The sequence below is a fragment of the Primulina tabacum genome, chromosome 1 (assembly GCF_025594145.1).
Source record: "Primulina tabacum isolate GXHZ01 chromosome 1, ASM2559414v2, whole genome shotgun sequence".
Taxonomy (NCBI): Eukaryota; Viridiplantae; Streptophyta; class Magnoliopsida; order Lamiales; family Gesneriaceae; genus Primulina; species Primulina tabacum.
Genome location: NC_134550.1, coordinates 19157316 through 19168310, shown reverse-complemented (window position 1 = coordinate 19168310; position 10995 = coordinate 19157316). Strand labels below are relative to the sequence as shown.

At 35.0% G+C, this 10995-nt stretch overlaps 1 non-coding gene across 1 annotated transcript; it reads right to left on the bottom strand.

Annotated features, from left to right (window-relative positions):
- Positions 1-898: 898 nt before the first annotated feature.
- TRNAM-CAU (transfer RNA methionine (anticodon CAU)) lies at positions 899-983 on the bottom strand. Its single transcript is given in 2 exon segments — positions 899-934; positions 946-983. It is a non-coding gene; the product is annotated as a tRNA-Met (tRNA).
- Positions 984-10995: the final 10012 nt, after the last annotated feature.

Here is a 10995-nt window from a genome sequence, read left to right as displayed (position 1 = left end):
ACCTGGTTACATTGGTTTACAACTTGAGTCCTTCACTGATTTAAGCATCGGAGTGGTCACGCCGGATACCCCTCCGGCGCCCATTCACGTGATTACTTTCTTAGTTGCACATCCTTTCAGATATCTCAGGAAGAAAGTTTTTGATCCAGACGTCTTGCTCTTATTTCTCATATATTGATAGCAGATCCGGTGGAGCATCCGACCCGGCTCTTCCATTTCACCCGGATCGTATCAAATATGATATGTGGAACCCCATTGAACAGGTGTGAATACTACTTACTTGGTACACACTATCTGTCCTTCGTTGTGCGGTCTATTTTATTTTTTAACATGCTGAAATACACACGAAAATATCATTTTTTAATTAAATAATTCACCGAAATTATTTTACAATTTTTCTTTTGATGTGTAATGTCTTGTTTTCTAGTATCGAATAGCAGTCCGGAATAGTTAGAAAAATAACTTCAGTTAAATATTTTTTATGTGTATTTGAAAATATTCATATGCACTTAGAGATTATATTTTTTTAAAATGAAGTTTCATCGAAGTTATTTCTCACAATTTTAGAATCAGCTGTGCTAAGTTATAAATAATATTTTTTTCACTTATGTTTAAACATTTTGTACTGCAAAATAAAAATATTTTACATCCTAGTCGATTAGGAACAGAATCATCGGCCAACTTTTTCTCACCATTTGAAAGATGTCGTCAACCATTTACGCACTCGAGGAGCCTAGAGAGATTTTTTAGCTGTTCCAAATATCAGTGGAATAGAGTTTTAACAAATAGTAATTTATTTATTATATTTGTGAATGAGGGTGAGAGAGAGAGTTAAGTAAGTATACATAATTTTTAGATTAGAAATGTGAATATTTTTAAAAAGATAAAAAGGAAACTTTGGGGTGAGAGAGGCTCGAACTCTCGACCTCAGGATAACTCAGAAGCTATGAGACCTACGCGCTAGCCAACTGCGCCACCACCCCAATTGCTGTAAATACCTGAGTTGTTCATATATATAAAATATTTAAAAAAGTCCAATAGAAATAAAATATTTGTATTACATACCAACATATTTATAGGGAAAAAGCTATACAATAATTCTGAATTATTAAATTCCCATATTAGAATGCACGTGGTAGTCTCATCGTAGACAGTATTTGTATAAATACATAAAAAAAAAAAGTAAATATAATGTTTTTATTTGATTGACTACGTTATCTTTAAAGCGTTGAAGAGTGGTTGGAGATTTGCCGAAGCTACCCCCTCGCCTAACCCACCTAACCCGGTAAGAGATACGACAAGTACAAAAGCCTCTAAGATTTTTAAACAAAATAACTTATGAGACACCCCAATATAATAATATGATATGATATACATAATTATTTAAACATGACTAATATTATATACACCATATTATTATCATAAAATTATACAAATACATACATTTATTTTTTTGTACACCAACGGTCATAAACGGTAACAAAACGGCTAGTTTTTGCTCTATAAATATGATCTCACAAACTCTTTCAATCACTCCAACTTTCTCCTATTATCTAAAAATTATTCTTCATCACATTTTCGAAGAAAAAAGAAGATGTTTTTCTCAAGGTTATTTTTAATTATTTTGGTTATCATACTCACGAGTCTTTTATTTATCGGAGAATATCCTCCTCGTGTGTTTTCTTTATTTTTACAAATGCTTGTACTTGTTGTTTATCCATTACTTTGTATTGCAATATTCATTAACTAATAAAATGCATCGTAATTTTTTTAGTACCACCATGTCAAATTTGACAAAGCTCGAATTTGTTGCGCTCGACATCACGGGAAAAAATTATATGCCATGGACTCTCGATGTGGAAATGCATCTTGAGTCATTGGGTCTAAGCGAGACCATTAAAGAAAATTGTATATCTTCATCACAAGAAAAAGCAAAAGCTATAATATTTTTGCGTCGACATCTAGATGAAGGTTTAAAATGAGAATATCTCATCGAAAAAGATCCCATGGCTCTGTGGAAATGATTGAAAGAAATATTTGAACATATAAGGGAAGTTATACTTCCGACCGCCCGTGATGAATGGAATATGTTAAGATTCCAAGATTTTAAGAAAGTCAGTGATTATAATTCAGCGATGTATCGAATAATCTCGCAGCTAAAATTTTGTGGACATGAGGTTACAGAATCGGAAATGCTTGAAAAAACATTTTCCACGTTTCACGCATCAAATATAACTTTACAGCAACAATATAGATTGCGTGGATTTGCGAGATATTCTGAACTCATCGCCTGTCTTCTTGTGGCGGAAAAGAACAATGAGCTATTAATGAGAAATCATCAGTCCCGACCCACTGGATCAACAGCATTTCCAGAAGTAAATGTTGTGAGTAAAAATGAATTTAAACCTGAAAACCAAAATCAAATCCAGAGACAAGGTTTTGGTCGAGGTCGAGGTCGTGGTCGTGGACGTGGACGTGGAAGTGGTCGTGGTCGTGGTCGTGGTCGAGGCCGTTGTTTTGAAAAGAATAGAGATAGTTATTTTTATAACTCATCTCAAAAGGGCGTCACGAACCACCCACAGAAAATGCATCATGAGAACATGAGTGTTAATTAAAATCACTTGAAAAGATTTGAAAGTTCTTGTTTCAAATGCGGCACTCCAGGACATTGGTCTCGTATTTGTCGAGCCCCTGAGCACATTTGCAAGCTCTATAAAGAATCGATAAAGGGGAAAGAAAAAGAGACCAACTTCACAGAACGCAGTGACCGCTTGAGTGATTCAACTCATTTTGATGCTGCTGATTTTATGAATGATTTCTCTGGAAATGATTAATATGTTGGTGGAATAGAAATGAACAATATTGATACTACAGATTTTCTCAATGATTTCTCTGAAAATGAACAATATAATGGTAGAATATAAATGTACAATAATTTATTTTTCATGTATTCATATAATAATGTTTTATTGTACAATTATGATATGTGTTATATTTACATATGTATTGTCAGTAATTTTATTTCATTGCATATTTTTTTTGAAGTTCAAATATGGAAAATACTATGAGCAAAGCTGAAGTTTGCATACCCGATAGTGGTACAACGCATACTATCCTCCGAGATAAAAGATATTTCTTGGAACTAAAACCAACAAAAACAACGGTGAATACAATATCAGGTCCTGTAGACTTGATTAAAGGATGTGGTAAAGCACAATTTTTGTTACCTAACGGTACAAAATTTTTGATCAATGATGCTTTATATTCACCACAATCGAAAAAAAATTGTTGAGTTTTAATGATATATATTCTCATGGTTATGATACTCAAACAATGAATTAAGGGAATGAGAAGTATATGCGTCTTATCACATATAAATCAGGAAAGAAATATGTTATTGAAAAACTACCAATGCTCCTTACTGGATTGCATTATACACATATAAGTCCCATTGAATCAAACATGGTAGTTGATAATTCTTCAATATTAACCAATTGGCATGATCGATTAGGACATCCTGGTTCAACAATGATGCGAAGAATTATAGAAAATACACATGGTCATCCGCTGAAAGACCAGAAGATCTTTCAGAATAATAAGTTTCAATGTAAAGCATGTTCTCTTGGAAAACTTATTATAAGACCATCACCAGCCAAAATCCAAACTGAATCACCAATGTTTCTTGAACGTATTCAGGGTAATATTTGTGGACCAATCCATCCACCATGTGGACCATTCAGATACTTTATGGTATTGATTGATGCCTCCAGCAGATGGTCACATGTATGTTTATTGTCAACTCGAAATGATGCATTTGCAAGATTACTTGCTCAAATAATAAAATTGAGGAATCAATTTCCCGATTATACAATCAAGAAAATTAGACTTGATAATGCTGATGAATTTACTTCCCAGACTTTCAATGATTATTGTATGTCTATGGGAATCATTGTTAAACACTCTGTTGCTCATGTACATACACAGAATGGATTGGCTGAATAATTGATTAAACGTCTGCAAATGATTGCTAGACCAATGATTATGAAAACAAAGCTCCCTATTTCTATATGGGGACATGCAATTTTACATGCTGCTTCATTAATTCGCATCAGACCAAGTGCATATCATAAATACTCCCCATTGCAGCTTGCATTTGGTAAAGAACCAGACATTTCTCATCTGAGAATTTTTGGATGTATGGTGTATGTGCCTATTGCACCACCGCAACGAAAGAAAATGGGACCTCAAAGAAAGGTTGGAATTTATATCGGTTATGATAGTCCATCAATCATTCGATATCTTGAACCTCGGACCGGCGAAGTGTTCACAGCACGTTTTGCTGATTGTCATTTTAATGAGGAAATCTTCCCAATGTTAGGGAGAGAACAGAAAAATACCGAGAAGGAAATTACATGGTATGTATCATCATTGATACATCTGGATCCAAGAACAAAACAATGTGAAAAAGATGTACAGCAAATTGTGCACTTGCAAAGAATAACAAATCAAATACCAGATGCATTTGTAGACACAAAAGGGGTAACTAAATCATATATACATGCTGCAAATGCCCCTGCTCGAATTGAAATTCCGAAGAAACAAATTGAAGATACTCATGATATCATTAAACGCTTGAAGCGTGGAAGGCCAGTCGGTTCCAAGGATAAAAATCCTCGAAAAAGAAAATTCATAGAGAAACACGATGATCACAAAATAGAAAATGATGTTCCTGAAGAAACACATGATGATCACAAAATAGAGAATGGTGTTCCTGAAGAAACACATGATGATGAAAATGTTCTGTCAGAACCACAAACTGACGAGAATAATGAAATCTCTATCGATTATATTAATACTGGAAAAATATGAAACCGAAAAGATATAGAAGAAATTGATGATATATTTTCTTATAATGTGGCAATCGACATCATAAATGATAATGAAAATCATGAACCAAAATCTTTTGGTGAATGTAAAAATCGGCAGGATTGAATAAAATGGAAAGAAGCCATCCTGGTTGAATTGAATTCGCTATAAACGTAATGTTTTTGGACCTGTAGTCCTTACACCTGAAGGTGTAAAACCTGTTGGATACAAATGGGTTTTTATTCGAAAGCGAAATGAGAAAAATGAAATAGTAAGATATAAAGCTCGACTTGTTGCACAAGGTTTTTCTCAAAAGCCTGGAATTGATTATGAAGAAACGTATTCTCTCGTGATGAATGCAATTACGTTTCGGTATTTGATTAGCTTGACGGTATTTGAAAATTTAGAAATGCGTCTTATGGATGTTGTTACAGCTTACTTATATGGATCACTTGATAGTAATATATATATATGAAAATCCCTGAAGGATTTAAGATGCCTGAAACACAAAGTTCAAAACCCAGAGAATGTTATTCTGTGAAATTACAAAGATCATTATATGGGTTAAAACAATCCGGTCGAATGTGGTATAATCGACTAAGTGATCACTTGATGAAAAAGGGATATGTAAATAATTCAATATGCCCTTGTGTTTTCATTAAGAAAACAACATCCAGATGCGTAATTATTGCTGTATATGTTGATGATTTAAACATCATTGGAACGAATAAGGAAATTCAAGAAGTTGTTTCATACTTGAAGGAAGAATTTGAAATGAAGGATCTTGGAAAAACAAAGTATTGTCTGGGTTTACAAATTGAACAAAAAGAATGTGGAATATTTGTTCACCAGACAAATTATACAGAAAAGATCCTTAAACGTTTTAATATGGATAAATCAAATCCTTTAAGTACTCCAATGGTTGTTAGATCATTAAACATAGAAAAAGATCCATTCCGTCCATGTGAAGATGATGAAGATATTCCTGGTCCAGAAGTACCATATCTAAGTGCTATCGGTGCCCTTATGTATCTTACAAATTGTACAAGGCCTGATATATCTTTTGCTGTAAATTTGTTGGCAAGATTTAGCACATATCCAACAAAGAGACACTCGAACGGAATTAAACATATATTCCGTTATGTACGAGGAACGACAGACTTGGGACTTTTGTATTCAAAAGATGTTAATCCAAGTATAATTGGTTATGCTGATGTTGGATACTTATCTGATCCACACAATGCACGTTCCCAAACTGGATATGTATTTACTCGTGGAGGCACTGTAATTTCTTGGCGTTCACAGAAACAAACACTCGTAACAACTTCATCAAATCATGCCGAAATTATTGCACTACATGAAGCAAGCCGTGAATGTGTGTGGTTAAAATGCATGACCCAACATATCCAAATCTCATGCGGATTATCATTCGACGAGAAGCCTGTGATACTGTATGAAGGTAATGCTGCATGTGTTGCTCAAATGAAAGAAGGATACATAAAAAGCGATAGAACTAAACATATTCCTCCTAAGTTTTTCGCATTCACCAAGGAGCTTGAGAAGAATAAATATATTGATGTTCGTCACATTCAATCAAGTGAAAACTCATCAGATCTCTTCACAAAGGCACTTCCTACGACAATATTCAGAAAGCACATATATAATATTGGGATGCGCAATCTACGAAATTTGTGAAGAATTGTTCATGTCAACATGAGGGGGAGTTTACGTGACTGCACTCTTTTTTCCTTACTATGGTTTTTATACCAATAGGTTTTTCCTAGTAAGTTTTTTAACGAGGCAGTATAAAAACACGTAATGAATACAATCATTATGATCATCATCACAAGGGAGAGTGTTGAAAAATAATATTTAAAATGCGTGTATTGAATATTTGAATGTTGAAAATAAAAGTTGTAAATATTGAAAATTAGTGTGTGATGATGTAGGTAATGATGCATTTTATTTTTGGATTATTTGTAAAGAAATTCTATAAATAGCCTCACCATTTGTGAAGAAATTCACAATTGAGTAGAGAGAAAAATATTATAAAGTGTGTAGTTTGGTAAATTTTGAGAGTTTGAGATTTTTACTTTTTACCATAAAATTTTACTTTTCACAACATGTTTTATTTTTTTGAAAATGTTTAATTTTTCGATTTTTTAATATGGAATTCTCATTCTACGTCTAATCAATTTGAGTTGACTCATACAATGAATGATACAAATATATAAGGAACTCAATAATAAGAAAAATGTTACGAGTGGTTACATAGAGGGTTATATGTTATTATTAAATTACAAAAATAAATTAAATTACAAAAAAATCCATGCATATGCATTACTTCTTGTAAAATTTAAAAAATCCATTCTCACTTTTAAATTTCATCCCAACCTTGTGCTTGATAGGTGTTTTTGAATTTTTTATTGTGTCATTTCATCACATTTATGCATGTGTCGTGAGATTTCGTGTAAATTTAGTTATTTTTATTACATGTTAGGAATCAACATTGTTTTTCATGTGTTTGGGTTGATTTACAGGTGCTATGGACATGAAAGCCGAGATAGGCGTGCTGGGGCGGAGGTTTCTACTCGCCATAGCGTGCCCGAGAAGAACGGGTTGTGAGACAGACGCTGAAACGACCCTAAACGTTTACTGACTTTTTTTAAAAAAAAAATCTAGCCAATGTCCGAAGCATATACATACGCCCATATGTATAAACATTCGAAAGTTGCTATTAAAAATAAATTTGACTACTGAATAAATCATTGCAGTTAAAATCATAGAAATGAACCACCCTACGCGTCTACTGTGTAAAAACAAAAGAATCAAGTAAGACGGTACAATATGTCAAACCATAAACACATTGAAATCATAAACTGTTTTAAAATGCAGCTTAAACATATCCTCAAAGATCATATTTGCGGAAATAACGCAAGGTCCTCGGGTTCTCGTACTCCACCAGTTCAATCAGATCAATCATCGGCACCCCCTGTCTCCTCATTCTCACCTGCATCAAACACACCTTAACAACGATAACAAAATACACATATACATAATATGCAACAGTGAAAGTACTGTAAGTATCATAACTTTCATGATCTTACATAAACATAAACATAATCATTTCCTGACATCATGTACATATACGTTTTCCCCTTAGATGAAATGAGATCATTAATTATGACTTTTATATTAGCTGTTTGTCGATTGATCAATCTTACTATTACAATGGTACCAGGTGATGGGGACATTAGCGACACTATCACTCGTCAACTGAACATTGGCCTTACATGTCATTGTATTATTTTGTATTCGTATTCATATTAGTCACAATCAAATCACCCCTTCAAAATATTTATCATATCCATCACTTATAAAAATTCATGCATATAACATTTTTTTGAAAGCAAGCATGCAACGTATTCTTTACCATTTTACATAAAAATTCACATTCATTCAAGATAAACATTTTTATACATAAACTTTCAATTATGAGGACAATGCCAGGACTGTTAACCTTGTTCAAGTATAAAATGACCATTTTGCCTCTGAAACACTAACTTGATCATTTTACTCTTGGACCTTAGAACTTCAACCCGAATCCATTCAAACTTACCAAAACATCGTAAAACACACTTTTAATCCTTCTTAGACATAACCCAAGCCCATTAACTAAGTTTCATAATTCGTTTTAAAACTTGGACCGGAGTACCGGTTTTAACCTGAAACTCAATCAGTTTTTCCCAAACTTAAACCATAGCTTAACAATGTATAACCAGGCCTTATACAGCACCAATCAAACCCTTTATGACCCTTGGAACCTTGACCTAACCCGTTGAAAATTTCTGCACAACAACTGAAATCCTAATTCGAACCCTTAGGCTCTAACCATCGGCCCTAGCCCCAAGCCATCAAGACCAGGCCCTAACCACCCAACTTAGGACCAAGATGAAACCCCTGAGCACCTGCCTGAACCACCCAAAGAGAGCCAAGCACGTAGAAACACACCCACGCGCCCCAACCCCTAACTCGTGCGACCTAGCCTCTAGCCCACGGTGATAGCCCTTTCGACCAGCAACCATGGAACACCGAGACCTTACTCAGACCCATCAGAACCTGAAACAATGCCTGGAACGAGCCCATGCACAGCTGTCCCTCTTCCCCTACCCGATCGAGCTAAAAACGTCCCCAAAACCTTATGATCCGATCGGCCCTCTACATGGCTTGATCTATATTCGATTCCAGCAATTAAAAACCTTCAAACCTGCTGTGATTCAACACCTAAACACTGAACCTGGAAGCCTCCTTCAAACCATGCCAAAAACGTGAGCCTCAAGGGAAGAAAAAAAGGTTTTTCCATGCATATTCGATCAAAACATAAATAAAACATTAGATCTATCGTATACCATGAAAGATAATTCAAAAATACGTATTATGCTGTGAATGATGAGAAAACAAAGGTACAGGGCGTGATTTTGTGATTTAAAATACTCAGAACTCGATATTTGGTGCGAGAGAATGGTAGAGACGATTGGGAGACGACTTTCCTACACTTTATTCTTCCAAAATCTTCAAAAAATCCCTCTTAGGTCTGCTAGAAGTCTCGGCTGCTACAGCTTTTCCAAACCCTAGGTTTCGGTCTAAATTTTTGAAAATGAGGGTGGGTAGCAAGCCTAGGTTTTTGCTAGAAGTCTCGACTGCTACAGGTTCATCATATCCCGGATCTCATCATGTCATGAATAACGATGATGATTTTTATATGCTATATCAATTGACGGAGAAGATAATGACTATGTTGACAATGCAAATGAAGGCACATCGTCGCGTGTCCTGATGTCTGGAGCTACCATGACAGAGAACTTTCCTAATGCACCAGAGCAACATTTACGTGAAATTCTCCAATTTTTCAATGAAGTATTTGACGAACAAATTCAAGATTCGTTTGTTCTTCCTTCAACACCACGAACAAATTTTACAATCCTGATAGGCCTGAGCTCGCTGTGAAAATGGTTTTTAAGAGCAAACAAGATTTAATAGCTTCAATGAATGATTTTTCTGTTCAAGTTTTGAGACGTGAATATATTGTTGTCGAAAGTTCTCTGACAATTTGGAAGGTCAAATACAAGAACGGGTCAGAAGGTGGCAATTGTGGGTAGGGACTTCGAGCATCAATGAAAAAGAAATCAGGGTATTTAATGATCACAAAATATAATGATGAACACACATTCATATCTAGCCAAGTGGGGATAGATCACCACAATCTTGACGTCAACATGATAGCCAGTACACTTTTGGGAATCGTACGTTGTGATCCTGCATACGAGATCAAGTATATGCGAGAAAGTATAAAAGCAAAATATGGGTATGATATATTGTATGTTAATGCATGACAGAGTTTAAGGCGAGCGGTGGAGATCGTCTATGACACTTGGGAAAGCTCTGTAACTTTGCTTCCTAAATATATGGGTTCTTTGTCGAAGTACAATCCAGGAACTATTGTAGAGTGGAAGCACCTTCGATCATATGACCAACCACATAAAATTTTGAACTTTGTATTGTGGGCCTTCAAACCATGTATAGATGGTTTTCGACTTTGTCGCAACATAATCAGTATAGACGGTACCCATATGTACACCAAGTATAAGCACAAACTACTTATAGCAGTTACCTTGGATGCCAATAAACAGGTCTTGCCTCTAGCATTTGTGCTTGTTGATGAAGAAAATTATGAGTCTTGGCATTGGTTCCTAAGTAATGTTGCATGACATGTTATCAAAGGGTGTAGAGGTGTGTGCCTTATATCTGATAGACATGCGGGTATGACAAGTGCAGTGTAAGATCTCCCTGACTTCAAGCTTCCCCGTGGTGTTCATCGTTTTTGTTCGAGGCATGTAAGCTCGAATTTCAACAGTAAGTTCAAAGACATTCATTTGAAGGACTTATGTTGGAAAGCAGGGACGCAACACCAAATAGGAAAATTTAATGCTACAATGAAATCAATCAGAACAAATAATGCAGCAACTTTCACTTATTTGCCAAACATCCCAAAGGAAAACTGGTCATTGGCCCATGATGGTGGATGTATGGAGATCAGTGATAATGATGACGATCATGTCTGAGTGTATT